This window comes from Natator depressus, chromosome 13 (genome assembly GCF_965152275.1).
Source record: "Natator depressus isolate rNatDep1 chromosome 13, rNatDep2.hap1, whole genome shotgun sequence".
Classification (NCBI taxonomy): domain Eukaryota; kingdom Metazoa; phylum Chordata; order Testudines; family Cheloniidae; genus Natator; species Natator depressus.
This window is the reverse complement of record NC_134246.1, coordinates 35686903-35704539: the sequence shown is the minus strand read 5'-3', so window position 1 is coordinate 35704539 and position 17637 is coordinate 35686903.

Below are 17637 nucleotides of genomic sequence, written 5' to 3'. Positions count from 1 at the left end.
GACAAACTTCTATCCTCCAAGGAAATGGCCTTCCTTACTACATGCAGGTGATGAGGTCACTGGTCACCTCCAATTATGGTGCCACAGTCCAAGAAGAGATGCTTACAAGAAACCTATTGCAGATTTTCCCACCCAATCGCTGTTTAGGAGACTCTTTAAAAAAACAGAGTGGAGTCCCTCACCCATGTCTTCAGGGTGGCCAGAGAAAGGGAGGGTGTGACACCTGTTCATGTACTCAGTGTACAGTTCATGGTTGGGATTTTCCGAGATGCCGCTGACTTTCAAGTGGACCTGTGCTCTTAAATCATGTAGACACTCGTGAAAAGCCTAGCCTCAGGTCCCAGACTTCTATGGAGATACAAATGTCTACACACACACATCTTAGTGACTTCACATTTTTCGTTATCTAGGCTCTAATATGCCCATCAATGTGGCATCAGGGAGTGTCACACACATTCATGGATTTAGTCTCCCAGCATCCAAGTGCATCATTATGCACAAGGGAAACTGAGGCAAGGGGCGATTCAACAGCATCTCCAAGACACACAGTGAATGTGTGAGAGAGCCAAGTAGAGTCTTAGACTCACAGACTTTAAGGCCAGAAGAGATCATCATGATCATCTAGTCTGACCTCCTGCACATCACAGACCAGAGAAGCTCAGCAGCCCACTCCTGTAAGAGGCCCATAACCTCTGGCTAAGTTACTAAAGTCTTCAAATCATGCTTTAAAGATTTCAAGTTACACAGAATCCACCATTTACTCCAGTTAAAACCAGCAAGTGACTATGTCCCAGGCTGCAGAGGAAGGTGGGGGAAAAAAACCACCAAAAATACCAAAATTAAACCAGGGTCTCTGCCAATCTGACCTGGGAGAAAATTCCTTCCGAACCCCAAATATGGTGGTCAAATAGACTCTGATCAGGTGGGAGAGACCCACCATCCAGACACCTGGGGAAGAATTCTCTCTAGTAACTCACAGACTATGTCAGAAAAAATGAGAGAGATTGGGTTAGTGTGACATGATTTACCTTCAGTAAAACCATAGTTTATTTGATCCCATTTGCAGTTTACCTGTATGACTTTAATTACCCTCTCTTTCAATATTTGTTCTAAGAGCTTGCAAACAATTGAGATCTAACTAACAGGCCTGTAGTTTCCTGAATCATCCCTTCCCCCCCCACCCCATTTCTTAAATATAGGTTCTATATTTGCAGTTTTCCAGTCGTAAGGTAAGATGCCTGAGTATCTCAAGTCTCAATGTCTTGATTTAAGCTCCGAACCATCCACCCTTCGCTTGACTGAGGGTTTGTGCACTCCAATTTGATCTGAGTTCACAGTATGGTGGTGTGCGTGAGGCATGGAGGGTATCTAGCTGGTTTCCTATGTGCTTTTAAGCTTGCTAAAGAACTGCCTTGACCAAGGTGGGTCTTTCTCTCTGCATCCAGTGGGAAAGTTGTAAGCTGTCTTTCGACTCTGTCATGTCTCTCTTACCTCCAGACTGGCCAAGTGCAGTATGTTCTTGGGGTGCTAAGAGCCCCTCGGTGTCAACTGGCAGAGGAGCCACCGGACAGTCACTCACATTAGGCCTGACAGACTCACTACACCTAACACTTTGCTGTCATTATTACCCCTTCACATAACACAAGACCCAGGGGTCACCCAATGAAAATAGTAGGCAGCCAGTTTAAAAAAAACATAAGGAAGTAGTTCCTGGCACAACGCAGTCAACCTGTGGAACTCATTGCCAGGGGATGTTGTGAAGGCCAAAAATATGTCTGGGATTAGATAAGCTGATGGAGGATATGTCCATCAATGGCTATTAACCAGGATGGTCCGGAACACAACCCCATGCTCTTTGTGTCTCCAGCCTCCAACTGCCAGAAACTGGGATGGATCACTCGATAATTATCCTGTTCTGTTCATTCCCTCTGAAGCATCCGGCACTGGCCACTGTTGGAAGACAGACTACTGGGCTACCATTGTTCTCCCCCAGTATGGTCGTTTTTATGTTCTTATGTGATAATATTTATGTATAAAGAATGTCATGTGAAGTATCAAATGAAAGATGGTGACTTGTTGGCCATTAATATCATTGCATTATGGATGGATGGATGGTGTGTAAAGAATAATCAATGTGTGCTGGAAATATGTTCCTGAAATGTGTTTTGGAGGAAGAGTTGGTAAACATGCTTGTCCTGGACAAAGGAATGTTGATTTGCCTGCGTCTCGACCGTAAATCAAACAGGATGAGCCAGAGACAATGGGCATTGTGTTTGTAAACCCCAGATATCAGGAGGTTGAGGAAACCGCGTGGCACTAAAACACCAGAGGACACACCAGAGTAAGAACCCAGGGGGTCATCCTAACTCTTGAGACAAAGAAAATTAACTTTGGTGAATATAAGGAGAAACAAAAGGGCATCTTGTTATCCGTCACTGAGGGGGAAAAGAGGTCAGCGCTCTTTGCGTCTAGGAAAAGCCGTTCCTCAGCCATGTGGGTTGGTGACGCTATGAAGCAGCTGTAGGGGAGAAAAATGTCTTTGACAAGCATTATAACCTGTTGAGTTACATTTTAGTCATGAGAAGGCATGATTATATGTTTTGTTTTATTTGTCACCATTTTCTGTGTCTCTGATCTCAGTATCCCTGAAATGTCTGTTCTTTGTTAATACACTTAATCGGGTTTTATTATACATTCATCTCAGTGCTGTTCTACTAAAGTGAGGTGAGGTGAGATTGATGAGATTTCTTCTGGGCCACAGGTGCCGACTTCCTCTCTACCCGGGGGAAGCTCAATCTCCCCCTCCAGCCCAAGCCCTGCCCCCACTCCACCCCTTTCCACAAACCCCCATCCACTCCCCACCTCTTCCCCTCCTCTTTCCACCCCCTTCCCCAAACATGCCCCATCTCCGCTCCTCCCCCTACCTCCACATGCCTCCTGCATGCCATGGAACATATGATCATGGTGGGCAGGAGGCACTGGAGGGGAGGGGGAGGAGTTGATCAGTGGGGTCGCCGGCAGGTGGGAGGTACTGGAGGGGCAGGGAGCTTGGCTGCTGGTGTTTTTCCATAGGTGCTCCAGCCCTGGAGCCCCCACAGAACTGGCGCCTATTTTCCGAGCCCTAATTCAACTCAACTTCCTAAGAACTCAGTTTGATTCTAGCCTTTGTCGCTCAGGTATTTTTATTTGGCATAGACTCAAACAGAGCGGGCGTGGAAGCTGGATACATCACAGTGCCAAAGTTACATACAAACCCTTTTCCTTTAATACATTACACATAAGAACAGACATACTGGGTCAGACCAAAGGTCCACCTAGCCCAGTGTCCTGTCTTCCAACAGTGGCCAATGCCAGGGGTCCCAGAGGGAATGAACAGAACAGATAAGCATCAAGTGATCCATCCCCTGTCGCACATTCCCAGCTTCTGGTAAATTGCATTGAATTAATTTAAATTGCCTCACATTTTTGGCTTGGCTTGGTCATTTTACAGGAAACATCCCTGTGCAACACGTGTGAGTACCCCATAGACCAGTGGCTGGAGCACTTTGCTGTACTGTGCTCAATCCAAATTCAAATACTTTCTCCCCATCAGGCAAAGGGGGGTATTGAACCTTGGTCTCCCACATGCCAGGTGAGTGCCCTCACCACTGATCTAAAAGCTCTAAAGAGTGCAGTGTCACCACTGCCAACTGTATTGTGAAAGGCATCCTTCGTTTCCTTTCCTTTGTGTTAAAAAGATCCCAGAAATGAAATGAAGTGAAATGAAAGACACATTATGTTTCACTCAAAACTAAATTTCTATTGACATTTTCAATGCAACGTTTTCTGGCATTTTTTGATGTCCTTTGACTCAAATTGAGATTTTTAATATTATACCTGAGAAATAAAAAATCAGTTATTCGCCCAGATCTAGTCTTAGCAACATTTCAGGATATCTTTTTGTCACAGTGGCATTCATTCACTGGACAGGTGATTTCTGCTGCGGGTCCCTCTGGTGGTTAGTATCATCTTATGTATTGTCATTGACCATGTGTCCCGTATGATTCTCTGGTCATGCCTGCAAGTTCCCGGTCTCATTTCAGAGAGGTCAAGGGATTAGATAAGTGTATGGAAAAGAAGTAGTTTGAAGTAAGAGTGGACAAGCACTCAGTCCTGAAGCTGGTGGATAGGAAACATTCATAGCAACCCTCTTATGATGAAAAAAAAAATCCTATAAATTGCTCCTAATTAAACTTGAATGCTCAGATAGCATTCGAGGGACTACTACTTCTCCAAAGTGTCACTCACAAGGTCTAAACTCTGCTTTGTCAAAACTACTTGAGAAATTTGTAGCATGAAAGTACATTTACTGTTCAAATGTTTACTTCAAAACTATAACTCGATTAAAAAAAGAATGTGACAGGTTAATGGAAGATAGGTCCATCAATGGCTATTAGCAAAGATGGTCAGGGACACAACCCCATGCTCTGGTTGTCCCTAAGCCTCTGATTGCCAGATGCTGGGAGAAGAGGACAGGGGATAGCTCACTCAGTAATTGCCCTGTTCTGTTCATTTCGTCTGAAGCATCTAGCATCAGCCACTGCCAGAAGACAGGATACCAGGCTAGATAGACTATTGGTCTGACCCAGTATGGCCGTTCTTATGTACTTAGGGATCAAGTTTAAATGAAGGCATAAACATTTCCTGGCTTCCTAATTCAAAATCTGCTAGATTCTTTACCCCTTAAACCACATATAATTGAGAGGAATAGTCTGAATTTCCTTTGGGAAGGGAAATATCTGAAAAAGTTGAAAACAACTATGAGTGAGAATTTAAAATGTGCTACTTTTCTCATACATTCGCCCAGGTGTTGCAATAATACTGTAACAAATCCATGCCAACCTGCTCTATGCTTCACCAAATAGTTCTTCGGAACTACAGAGCAAGAGCAGACAGGGGACTACATTGTCCTCCACAAGCAGGAACACTGTGTCCTGTTCTGACATTGACATTTTTAAAAAGATGGCAAAGAAATGGAGTGGGCTCTGAGACCAGTGACAAAAAGTTATTCAAAGGTTGGAGAAAATGCCGTGGAGTGAAAGACTTAAAGAGTTTAGTCTGTTTAGCTAATAAAATAGAAGACTGCAAGATGACTTGAATACCATGTGTCAAAATTCCTTCCCCACTCTGAACGCTAGGGTACAGATGTGGGAACCTGCATGAAAACCTCCTAAGCTTACTTTTACCAGCTTAGGTTAAAACTTCCCCAAGGTACAAATTATTTTACCCTTTGCCCTTGGATTTCCACTGCCACCACCAAACTTTATCTGGGTTCCTGAAAAAATGGAGTTTGGACACGTCTTTCCCCCCAAAATCCTCCTAACCCTTGCACTCCACTTCCCGGGGAAGGTTTAGTAAAAATCCTTACCAATTTGCATAGGTGACCAGAGACCCAAACCCTTGGATCTTAGAACAATGAAAAAGCATTCAGTTTCCTTACAAGAAGACTTTTAATAGAAGTAAAAAAAAAAAAAAAAAAAGAATCACCTCCGTAAAATCAGGATGGTGAATACCTTACAGGGTAATTAGATTCAAAACATAGAGAAGCCCTCTAGGCAAAACCTTAAGTTACAAAAAAGACACACAGACAGGAATAGTCATTCTATTCAGCACAGCTGTTTTCTCAGCCATTTAAAGAAATCATAATCTAACACATACCTAGCTAGATTACTTACTAAGTTCTAAGACTCCATTCCTGTTCTGTCCCCGGCAAAAGCAGCATACAGACATACACAGACCCTTTGTTTTTCTCCCTCCTCCCAGCTTCTGAAAGTATCTTGTCTCCTCATTGGTCATTTTGGCCAGGTGCCAGCGAGCTTCTTAACCCTTTACAGGTGAGAGGATTTTTCCTCTGGCCAGGAGGGATTTTTAAGGGGTTTACCCTTCCCTTTATATTTAGGACACCATGTATAAGTACATTTCTGAGGAGACAGCGAGAGTTGCTAAGGGGCTCATTAATATAGTGGAGACAGACAGAACAAGACTAATGGTTAGAAGCTGAAGCCAGACAAATTCAAATGAAAAATAAGGCACAATTTCTAGCAATGGAGGACATTAACCATTGCAAAAAAAAAAAGACCAAGGAAAGTGCTGGATTCTCGATCCCTTAACATCTTGGATGCATTTTTGGAAGATATGACTTAATCAAACACAAGTTATGTTTTGTCAAATGCAAAAAATTAAAGAAAGGCAATGTAACTAATTCTTACTAATTTTTTTTCTTCTCCCGTTAGGAGAAGAAAATAAGATAATTAGCATAAAGTACATAAATCCTGATTTTTAAAAAAATCATGATTACATTCTAGACACAAGTTACTATGGACTTGACTTTAATCATGTTCTGAAGTCCTGTTGGAGTTAATGGGTGAAATCTTAGCAAAACTCCTCTTGATTTAAATAGTCACTGAATTTGCTTAGAAAGGACTTAAAGCACATATTTAAAGTTAAGCACATCCTTAGTTGGAGCCATAAAACATTCCTTTTTCCCTCAAAATGATTTATTAAAATCAACAATTAATTCATTTTCTCAGCAATCATATATGACAGACATTTTACTGTAGCAAGCACTGGATGAAAAATGTTGAAAGGGAAACATCAAAATTGTCCATGAAAATATGGAATTTTGGAAAACTGGATAACCAAAATGTTTTCATTTTTTGGTATTCAGTGAAAGAATGAAAGAAAACCCCAAACTTAAACACACTGAAAAATACTTTTTGTTAAACAAATTTGGGGGGGGAATTAAAAAAAAACCCCAATTTTAGTGAAATTTTCATTTTTGAAAAAAAGTAATTTGAAATGAAACAAATGTTGAGCAAGGATATAATGTATTCAAAACACTGAGTGAAGGCCATGTAAAAGTGGTGATATTTTATTTTGGTTTATTTTATCATATTATGTATACACATTATTATACATTAATTTTTATTTTATATCAATTATTTTTATTTAAAAAGTTAAACTGACATATATACACACATAGCAAAGTTCTGATTTCAGTTAACAAAAAATAGCCATTTTTAAAGGTATTTACGTGCATAGGGGGATTTTCAGAAGCACCCTAAGGCACCAAAAACTAAACAAGAACTAGAGAATGCTGTTGAAAAATCCGACTAGGCTCCCGATACCTTTTTAAAGTCACTCCCAAAATGACCTCAAAAGTAATCACATCGGTTTCCATCTCCAAATCTGATGAACAGACATTAACAGACATTAAACTTTAGAAAATGACAAAGGAAGTTTTCACCTCTAAGATGAGGCACCAGTCGGGGGATGAGGGGGGCAGCTTGAATTTCAGACATCAGCCTTTGGACTCTGGATTCTTGCATTAGGATATGGTCCAACAAGACTATTTTCTATCCTGATTCCTTTAACCTACCTAACTCAGAATCTATATATGGAAGGAGACCCTACCCATAATGCCTGGTTTTACTGCCTTAATTGTATCATTTTGCCCTGCATCCATTCCCACACAATGTTAATGTCTCTTTTGATGCATTGTCCATCCCCTATAGGAGAAGGGTAGCAAGTACCATTGGCCCGGGATGGGCACTTGAGATGACAGGGAAGGGAAAGGGACTAGCTCATTTATGTTCCCAGACGGAATAAACACCCGTGTTCCTTCCATGTGAGGAAACTGCTGCTACTTCCCTCCGTGGTCGTTACACCCCGCCATGGAGCAGCAACCGACAACGCAACACATGTCGCCCTCAGAGGAAAACTGGACACCTATTCTGAATCTCAAAGGAAAAGAAATGAAGAGAGGTAAATAAATAAAAAAAATAAAAGATGTGAACTTTGAAACTGAAGTGTGGTGGGTGAGAGACCTTGGGACCTGACCCGTGCGCCCAATCACAGCTGAGGAGCTTCTCAGTAGTCCCCCGCTCCCCCCGCACTGTGTGTGTGTGTGTGTGTGTGTGTACAGTTTTAACAATCCCCTCCCCACCCACCCCCGCATCGGGTAGAATTTGAGGTAGACCCAGTCAGTCCTTTCCAGATGCCTGACTGGGCCTTGCTCACCTGCTGAGGGTGAGACTGATCACCAGGTTTAGGTTCAGGAAGGAATTTTCCAGAGGCCAGACTTTCTCAGGACCCCCTGCTGTTTGTTATCATATGGGCATGTCTCAGCTGCTCCTCCTATATCAGGGATGTATGATCGCTATAAGGGTGACCAGATAGCAAGTGTGAAAAATTGGGACGGGGGTGGGGGGGGGCGTATAATAGGAGCCTCTGTATAAGAAAAAGACACAAAAATCGGGACTGTCCCTATAAAATCGGGACATCTGGTCAACCCCAATCACAGGGGCAGGGGCTTCTTCAGCAACCCCCCCTCTCTCTGTGCCCCATGGGGACGGGGCTGGACAGCAGTCTCACTCCGGCCATGCGGCCACCCCAGTCTGGGAGTGAGGGGCGGCGCCCACCCGTGGCTTCTGGACCCACAGACAAAGCTCGGGGGGAACCAGTCCCATTTATACTTGCTGGACACAAGGCTCTTGCTCTTGTTGTACAGGAGGCTATATGCGACCCTCCTGTTATACACTGAGCAATGAGGGCTCCCCTCCGTGTGGGCAGAGGCGAGACCCTGCGCTCCAGGGACGAGGTAGCTGGTGTACAGACCCCGCCGGAGCGGGGAGTGTCGGCAGGCGCCACTCTGCCTTGGACGGGGGTCATCTCTGCTTGAGCAAGCGAGACTCCCCGCAACCTCCAGGCACCTCTTCCGTCAGTGGACGGTGACCCTGACTCCGGGAGAGACCCCCGGGAGAGCGAGAGAGAGACGGGGTGTCCCTCGGCTGGGCCCCCTGGGGCGAGATTCAGCCCAGCCGCAGCGGGGTACACAAGGTAATAGGTGGAGAGGGGAGGGAGGGAGCGAGCCAGGCTGGAGGCCTCCGGGCTCTGCTCCCCTCTCTGCACCGGCCTGAGTCCCCCCACTCAGGGCTTTTCCCAGCGTGTACCCAGCTCACACAACCTTGTGTCACGGCTCCGGGCCAAGCCTTCGGAATGAGCCAAGTGAAAAGGGCAACGCGGCCCCTGGCCGGGCTGGGCGGGGAATCGCCCCGCCCTCCTGGAACTGCCTCCGGGGCCGCCGCTCGGATCGCAGCCCATGGAGACTTCCAGAGCCGGGCCCCGCTGCGCTCGCAGCAGGAAGGGGGACAGAAACACCTGCCTGTAACGCTCCGTTTCATCTGACTGGTAACCACAGAGACTGAAACACCATCGCCACACGTGGCTGGTTACCGCAGGGCCTCTGACACCGACTCTGTGCTCGCACTTCTGCCCGCAAAACCTGGCTGCGGGAGCGCTCCGCTCAGCTACGGGCTCCGCTACGCTGCGGTCAACTCGTCAGTGCGGACACGGCCTCAGGTTTGTTTCAGAGAGACAAGGCGGGTCCGGCCATATCTGTTACTGGTCCCACTGCCCTTGGTGAGAGAGACAAACTTCCAGCTTACACAGAGCCCTTCCAGTTTTGTTTCGACATTTTAAAAACTACGCGTTTCAAAAACCTTCTTTATAAACCTTAACGATCGTCTGTGCACCTACTCAAAATCGCTAAAAATCCACCCAAAATATTTCTTTTTTTCAGATTGTAGTAAACTGTTTTTCATTTCAGTAAGAAAACACACGTAATTGTTGTTTTGAGTCAATCCTGATTAGATTTAAGGATCGTTTCCTTTAGATTTAACGCTGGTCGGATGCCTAACTGGACATTTCTTACTGGAACAGACGTGGCTTTCTTTTCAATGTAATCTTAGCTCAGCTTTTCAGTGTCTGCAGTGCTTGGTTTTAGGTTAATTACAATGTCCCTCTACTGTTTTCGACTCTTATGAACTGCCCGAGAAATTACAAGTAAATACAGTAATGTGTTACAGTTGATTTTTAATGAGCACTTTAAAGAAATGTAGCATCTGTATCAGAGAACCTCGGATACCCATCCAAGTGTGATGATGGTGTTTCAGTGTCTGTGGTTCCCCCCGGGCTTTGCCTGTGGGTTCGGAAGCCCGGGCGGGCGCCGCCCCTCCCTCCCAGGGCTGGGGTGGCCCCCCTGGCCGGAGTGAGACTGCTGTCTAGCCCCGTTCCTGAGGGGTAGAGAGAGATGAAAGGGGAGGGGGCCCAGAAGCTCCTAAAGTGTAACTGGGAGCACAGGTCTCATTGACTCATACCAGCACATTTCATTTCCATTTTTATTTTTAAATTACACTTTTAAACTTCTATTGTCACTTTTTAAAAAAAAATATTACGAATTCTCGACTTTTACGTTATTTTTGTTTGTATTATTTTATTTTTAATTTTTATTTAAGTAGTTTTTGTTTCATATTCTTTTGGTTTATTTTGTAATATATGCATACACATTATTATACTTTTTTTATTTTATATCAATTCTTTTTATTTAATAAAATGAAATTGACATATACACATGGCAAGTTCTGATTTCAATCAACATTCTTTTCTGTAGTAAAAATGTTCCAAATGGAAATTTTTAATCTGCTTTAATTTCCATTACTATCTGAATCAATGTGATTACATAGGTTCTGGATTCAGGGGTGCGTGAGGCCGTGACCTTGTGGTTAGGGTTTAGAGGGATCGATTAGGGGCTGTGGTGTTCTTGGGGGCTGGAGGTTTAGAGGATCAGAGAGCTTCCTTTACCTGGACCACCAAATGGGTGGGCCTGAATGCTAGTGAACATCAGGCTTCTGGTAACTTTTTCTGGTGCGTAGTACCTCCTCCCCATCTCCCTTCCCAGCCCTTCTCAGACAGTTCTACCCAACACAAACAATAGGGTGTAGCTGTCTAGGGTAAAGGATCTAAGGTAATACAGTGGTAGATAGATTAGATTAGATTAATGACAAATAATACCTAGCACTGGAGGACCAAATTCATCAAAAGCTGGGAAAAATTCCAGAGACCAAAACAGTAAGTTTGCTATTTAACTTAAATATGTTAGGGTATTAATATAGAGAGCAAATTTAAGCATATAATTGTTAGGATATGGATATTCAGGCCTGTCGGTAAAGGCCTGTACTCGAAGAATGTGGGTGTATTCTTATCACTTGGCTAGTTATACAGGTACACAAGAAAGAATCAAAATCACTGTCTGCCGGTGCAAGGTCCTTCTCTTACTGTGACAGTCTGAGGCCCTGTTCTTAGGCCAAGGCCTTTGGCTAAGCAGCAGAGGCAGCCATAAGCTGGGAAGCGAAGGGTCACAGCCTCACATTCCAAACTAGTCACACTGAAAGAAGGTGCTATTGGTCTGTTAGGAATACAATCCTGTCCTGATAGTGCCCATCGCCTCCAGAGAAAGGGAAGTGCCTAGAAAATGTAAAAGGAAACTTAGTTTGATAGCATCCTGCCTGGCAAGAACTCACTTATCAATAGCTGGGATGTGAAATCCCCACTTCTGTATTGTTTTGTCATTATAGTTCCCACTTTGCTATTGTTTGTCTGTATAATCTCTGTCTGGTTCTGTGATTGTTCCTGTCTGCTGTATAATTAATTTTGCTGGGTGTAAACTAATTAAGGTGGTGGGATATAGTTGGTTACATAATCATGTTACAATATGTTAGGATTGGTTAGTTCAATTTCAGGAAAATGATTGGTTAAGGTATAGCTAAGCCGAACTCAAGTTTTACTCTATAGTCTGCAGTCAATCAGGAAGTGAGGGGGTGGGTGTGTGGGTGGGGGAGATGGGAACAGGGAATGGGGGTAAGGAAATTGGAATCATGTTTTGCTAAAGGGGGAAATGGGAACAGGGAATGGGGGTGGGGAAATTGAAATCATGTTTGGCTAAGGGTAGGAATGGGAACAGGGACACAGGTGTAAGGCTCTGGGGTGTCAGAGTTGGGAAGGGGGACACTAAGGAAGGAAACTGGATTCATGCTTGCTGGAAGTTCACCCCAATAAACATCGAATTGTTTGCACCTTTGGACTTCGGGTATTGTTGCTCTCTGTTCATGCGAGAAGCACCAGGGAAGTAAGTGGGTGAAGGAATAAGTCCCCTAACAATAATTATGAATTACAATTGCAACATTTGCTATCTATTCAATCAGCATCTAGAGCCTGGCAGGTTTGTTAGTTTTTTTTTTTTTTTTTTAGCAGAAAAAATGACTGTTCAGAGAAGTCCACAAAAAATCCCATATATTTTGGTTTTGGCAACAAAGAACCAAACATTTTTAGCTAAAAACTGCTGAAAACTTAACATTTTCAGCTGAAATTCTCCACAAAAGAAGGAAACAAACAAACAAAAAACCTTTCTCTTTTCCAAGAGAAAGAGAGATGCTAGTGGTGATGATGATGGTCTCCACTACAGCCGGATTGACGCTGTGGCGATCGATCCACCGGGGGTCGATTTAGCGGGTCTACTGAAGACCCACTAAATCAACTGCCGATCGCTCAGACATCGACTCCAGTACTCCACCGGAATGAGTAAGGGCAGGTCTACACTACGGCAGGGATTGAAGCTCTGAGACTGATCCACTGGTGGTCGATTTAGCGAGTCTAGTAAAGACCCGCCAAATCAAGTGCAGATTGCTCTCCAGTCGATCCCTTTACTCTACCCCCGGTGAGAAGAGTAAGGTAAGTCGACTGGAGATTTTCAGTCAACTCCAGCTGCATTATTCACGTAGCTGGAGTTGCGTAGCGTAGGTCGACTTACCGCAGTAGTGTAGACATAGCCTAAGAGGAGTTGATGGGACAGTTTCTCCCATCAACCCAGGGCAGTGTGGATCCTGTGGTAAGTAGATCTAAGTTATGTTGACTTGAGTTATGCTACTAATGTAACTCAAATTGCGTCGGTTGGATCAGCTTTTCCCCCTAGTGCCGATCTGCCCTGAGACTTACTATGAAAAAAGTACCAGGAAAAAGAGTCAGGAAGATTCAGTGAGAATTTATTCTTTAATTCATTTTTTTGGTCAAACCTTGGTGGTAAATATTTATATGTGTATAGGGTGTTACTGTGTGTGGCAAGGGAGGCCCATGTGCTGACACTATTTAGGCTGAGATTGGCAAAGTTGCCTAGTGCTTTTGGGTGCTCATTTCCCGTTCGTTTTAATTCATTCATTTCTTTTTATTTGGGTGGGGGAGGGAAATCAGGTCTTATGAGCTTTGAAAATTTTGGCCAGACATCTTCTGTTAGCATTTTATATATATGTATCGATGTCTATATTGATATCAGTATCAATATAGAAATAGATATGTTAATGTTGCCTTCACCATGCAAAGATGGATGAATAGGCAGGACAGTTTACATGGCAGGACACTGAGACTCCCAACCCTCCACAAACTTTCATGTTTTGTTTACCCAGCTACAGATCTGCAGAGAATACTACTTAATCAAAGTTCTTCACTCACAGCAGCGGCAACATTGTTTACCTACTTTTCAGAGGCATAATTGACAACAGATGATCCTAATCACTGGAGAATTAATGTCATTGGCATCAGTAGGTGTGGAAGAGACCCAGAAGCACTCAAAAGATATTAAGCTCCTTGCAGAATTTGAGCACTAGTGTTCATGTACGGATGACTGAAGCAGAGTGCTCTACTGAAACGTTTGTCTTTTCAAAAAGAATGTCTCTTACGGTATCAAGTTTTGTATAAAGAAATGTGCGTTAATTGTATGAAAGATGAATGCTCAAAAAGTAGCAGAGTCACAGAAAGAAAGAAAGAAAGAAAGAAAGAAAGAAAGAAAGAAAGAAAGAAAGACCTATCCCCATACACATCCATCTATCTATCTATCTATCTATCTATCTATCTATCTATCTATCTATCTATCTCTGAACCCTTCTGTATTTTTTCAGACCTTCTTGACATGTGTATCTTCTTTTAATTCTGTTTCATATAATAATGGAATTACTCCTCATTTTAGTCTGGTCTATGGAATTATTCAGATCAGTCAATTATTCACATTCATCAACATTCCCAGTGATTCCGGAGAAGAAGAAGCATGATAAGACATAGTTTTGACACAGCACATTGAATATTCCTAGCCCGTTAAAGACCATTCTTCCCCACCACCCCAGTGAGGTGGCCGGAGTACGGTGCAGAGAAGCTCATGTTTGCCACTTCAAAATCCCATGATTTAATTGAAACAGAAATGGTGGAAATGTTTTACCTTTAAATCTGTTCTAAGTGAGGCTGATTTTCAGATACTGTCCCTTTTCCCAGTGATTCAGAGACCAGGATACTGGCTCTGCAGTTTATCTTCTACCATCATCTGCTTCACGTTCTTTAACAGTGCCAGGAAAGAGATCTACTCCAAGTGTTCTATATGGTGCTATTTGCCTCGTGCCCAGTTCCTACAAGAGAGACCCTCTCAAGATTTTGCTTTTATCCTTTCTGTGGGAAGGCGACATCTCCCTTGATGCTTACATTGATTAATGAGAAGGAAACCTCAGTAACATGCTAGCACTGTCGACGGTACAAACACCAGAGTGAATGGAGACAAACTTCTATCCTCCAAGGAAATGGCCTTCCTTACTACATGCAGGTGATGAGGTCACTGGTCACCTCCAATTATGGTGCCACAGTCCAAGAAGAGATGCTTACAAGAAACCTATTGCAGATTTTCCCACCCAATCGCTGTTTAGGAGACTCTTTAAAAAAACAGAGTGGAGTCCCTCACCCATGTCTTCAGGGTGGCCAGAGAAAGGGAGGGTGTGACACCTGTTCATGTACTCAGTGTACAGTTCATGGTTGGGATTTTCCGAGATGCCGCTGACTTTCAAGTGGACCTGTGCTCTTAAATCATGTAGACACTCGTGAAAAGCCTAGCCTCAGGTCCCAGACTTCTATGGAGATACAAATGTCTACACACACACATCTTAGTGACTTCACATTTTTCGTTATCTAGGCTCTAATATGCCCATCAATGTGGCATCAGGGAGTGTCACACACATTCATGGATTTAGTCTCCCAGCATCCAAGTGCATCATTATGCACAAGGGAAACTGAGGCAAGGGGAGATTCAACAGCATCTCCAAGACACACAGTGAATGTGTGAGAGAGCCAAGTAGAGTCTTAGACTCACAGACTTTAAGGCCAGAAGAGATCATCATGATCATCTAGTCTGACCTCCTGCACATCACAGACCAGAGAAGCTCAGCAGCCCACTCCTGTAAGAGGCCCATAACCTCTGGCTAAGTTACTAAAGTCTTCAAATCATGCTTTAAAGATTTCAAGTTACACAGAATCCACCATTTACTCCAGTTAAAACCAGCAAGTGACTATGTCCCAGGCTGCAGAGGAAGGTGGGGGAAAAAAACCACCAAAAATACCAAAATTAAACCAGGGTCTCTGCCAATCTGACCTGGGAGAAAATTCCTTCCGAACCCCAAATATGGTGGTCAAATAGACTCTGATCAGGTGGGAGAGACCCACCATCCAGACACTTGGGGAAGAATTCTCTCTAGTAACTCACAGACTATGTCAGAAAAAATGAGAGAGATTGGGTTAGTGTGACATGATTTACCTTCAGTAAAACCATAGTTTATTTGATCCCATTTGCAGTTTACCTGTATGACTTTAATTACCCTCTCTTTCAATATTTGTTCTAAGAGCTTGCAAACAATTGAGATCTAACTAACAGGCCTGTAGTTTCCTGAATCATCCCTTCCCCCCCCACCCCATTTCTTAAATATAGGTTCTATATTTGCAGTTTTCCAGTCGTAAGGTAAGATGCCTGAGTATCTCAAGTCTCAATGTCTTGATTTAAGCTCCGAACCATCCACCCTTCGCTTGACTGAGGGTTTGTGCACTCCAATTTGATCTGAGTTCACAGTATGGTGGTGTGCGTGAGGCATGGAGGGTATCTAGCTGGTTTCCTATGTGCTTTTAAGCTTGCTAAAGAACTGCCTTGACCAAGGTGGGTCTTTCTCTCTGCATCCAGTGGGAAAGTTGTAAGCTGTCTTTCGACTCTGTCATGTCTCTCTTACCTCCAGACTGACCAAGTGCAGTATGTTCTTGGGGTGCTAAGAGCCCCTCGGTGTCAACTGGCAGAGGAGCCACCGGACAGTCACTCACATTAGGCCTGACAGACTCACTACACCTAACACTTTGCTGTCATTATTACCCCTTCACATAACACAAGACCCAGGGGTCACCCAATGAAAATAGTAGGCAGCCAGTTTAAAAAAAACATAAGGAAGTAGTTCCTGGCACAACGCAGTCAACCTGTGGAACTCATTGCCAGGGGATGTTGTGAAGGCCAAAAATATGTCTGGGATTAGATAAGCTGATGGAGGATATGTCCATCAATGGCTATTAACCAGGATGGTCCGGAACACAACCCCATGCTCTTTGTGTCTCCAGCCTCCAACTGCCAGAAACTGGGATGGATCACTCGATAATTATCCTGTTCTGTTCATTCCCTCTGAAGCATCCGGCACTGACCACTGTTGGAAGACAGACTACTGGGCTACCATTGTTCTCCCCCAGTATGGTCGTTTTTATGTTCTTATGTGATAATATTTATGTATAAAGAATGTCATGTGAAGTATCAAATGAAAGATGGTGACTTGTTGGCCATTAATATCATTGCATTATGGATGGATGGATGGTGTGTAAAGAATAATCAATGTGTGCTGGAAATATGTTCCTGAAATGTGTTTTGGAGGAAGAGTTGGTAAACATGCTTGTCCTGGACAAAGGAATGTTGATTTGCCTGCGTCTCGACCGTAAATCAAACAGGATGAGCCAGAGACAATGGGCACTGTGTTTGTAAACCCCAGATATCAGGAGGTTGAGGAAACCGCGTGGCACTAAAACACCAGAGGACACACCAGAGTAAGAACCCAAGGGGTCATCCTAACTCTTGAGACAAAGAAGGGCATCTTGTTATCCGTCACTGAGGGGGAAAAGAGGTCAGCGCTCTTTGCGTCTAGGAAAAGCCGTTCCTCAGCCATGTGGGTTGGTGACGCTATGAAGCAGCTGTAGGGGAGAAAAATGTCTTTGACAAGCATTATAACCTGTTGAGTTACATTTTAGTCATGAGAAGGCATGATTATATGTTTTGTTTTATTTGTCACCATTTTCTGTGTCTCTGATCTCAGTATCCCTGAAATGTCTGTTCTTTGTTAATACACTTAATCGGGTTTTATTATACATTCATCTCAGTGCTGTTCTACTAAAGTGAGGTGAGGTGAGATTGATGAGATTTCTTCTGGGCCACAGGTGCCGACTTCCTCTCTACCCGGGGGAAGCTCAATCTCCCCCTCCAGCCCAAGCCCTGCCCCCACTCCACCCCTTTCCACAAACCCCCATCCACTCCCCACCTCTTCCCCTCCTCTTTCCACCCCCTTCCCCAAACATGCCCCATCTCCGCTCCTCCCCCTACCTCCACATGCCTCCTGCATGCCATGGAACATATGATCATGGTGGGCAGGAGGCACTGGAGGGGAGGGGGAGGAGTTGATCAGTGGGGTCGCCGGCAGGTGGGAGGTACTGGAGGGGCAGGGAGCTTGGCTGCTGGTGTTTTTCCATAGGTGCTCCAGCCCTGGAGCCCCCACAGAACTGGCGCCTATTTTCCGAGCCCTAATTCAACTCAACTTCCCAAGAACTCAGTTTGATTCTAGCCTTTGTCGCTCAGGTATTTTTATTTGGCATAGACTCAAA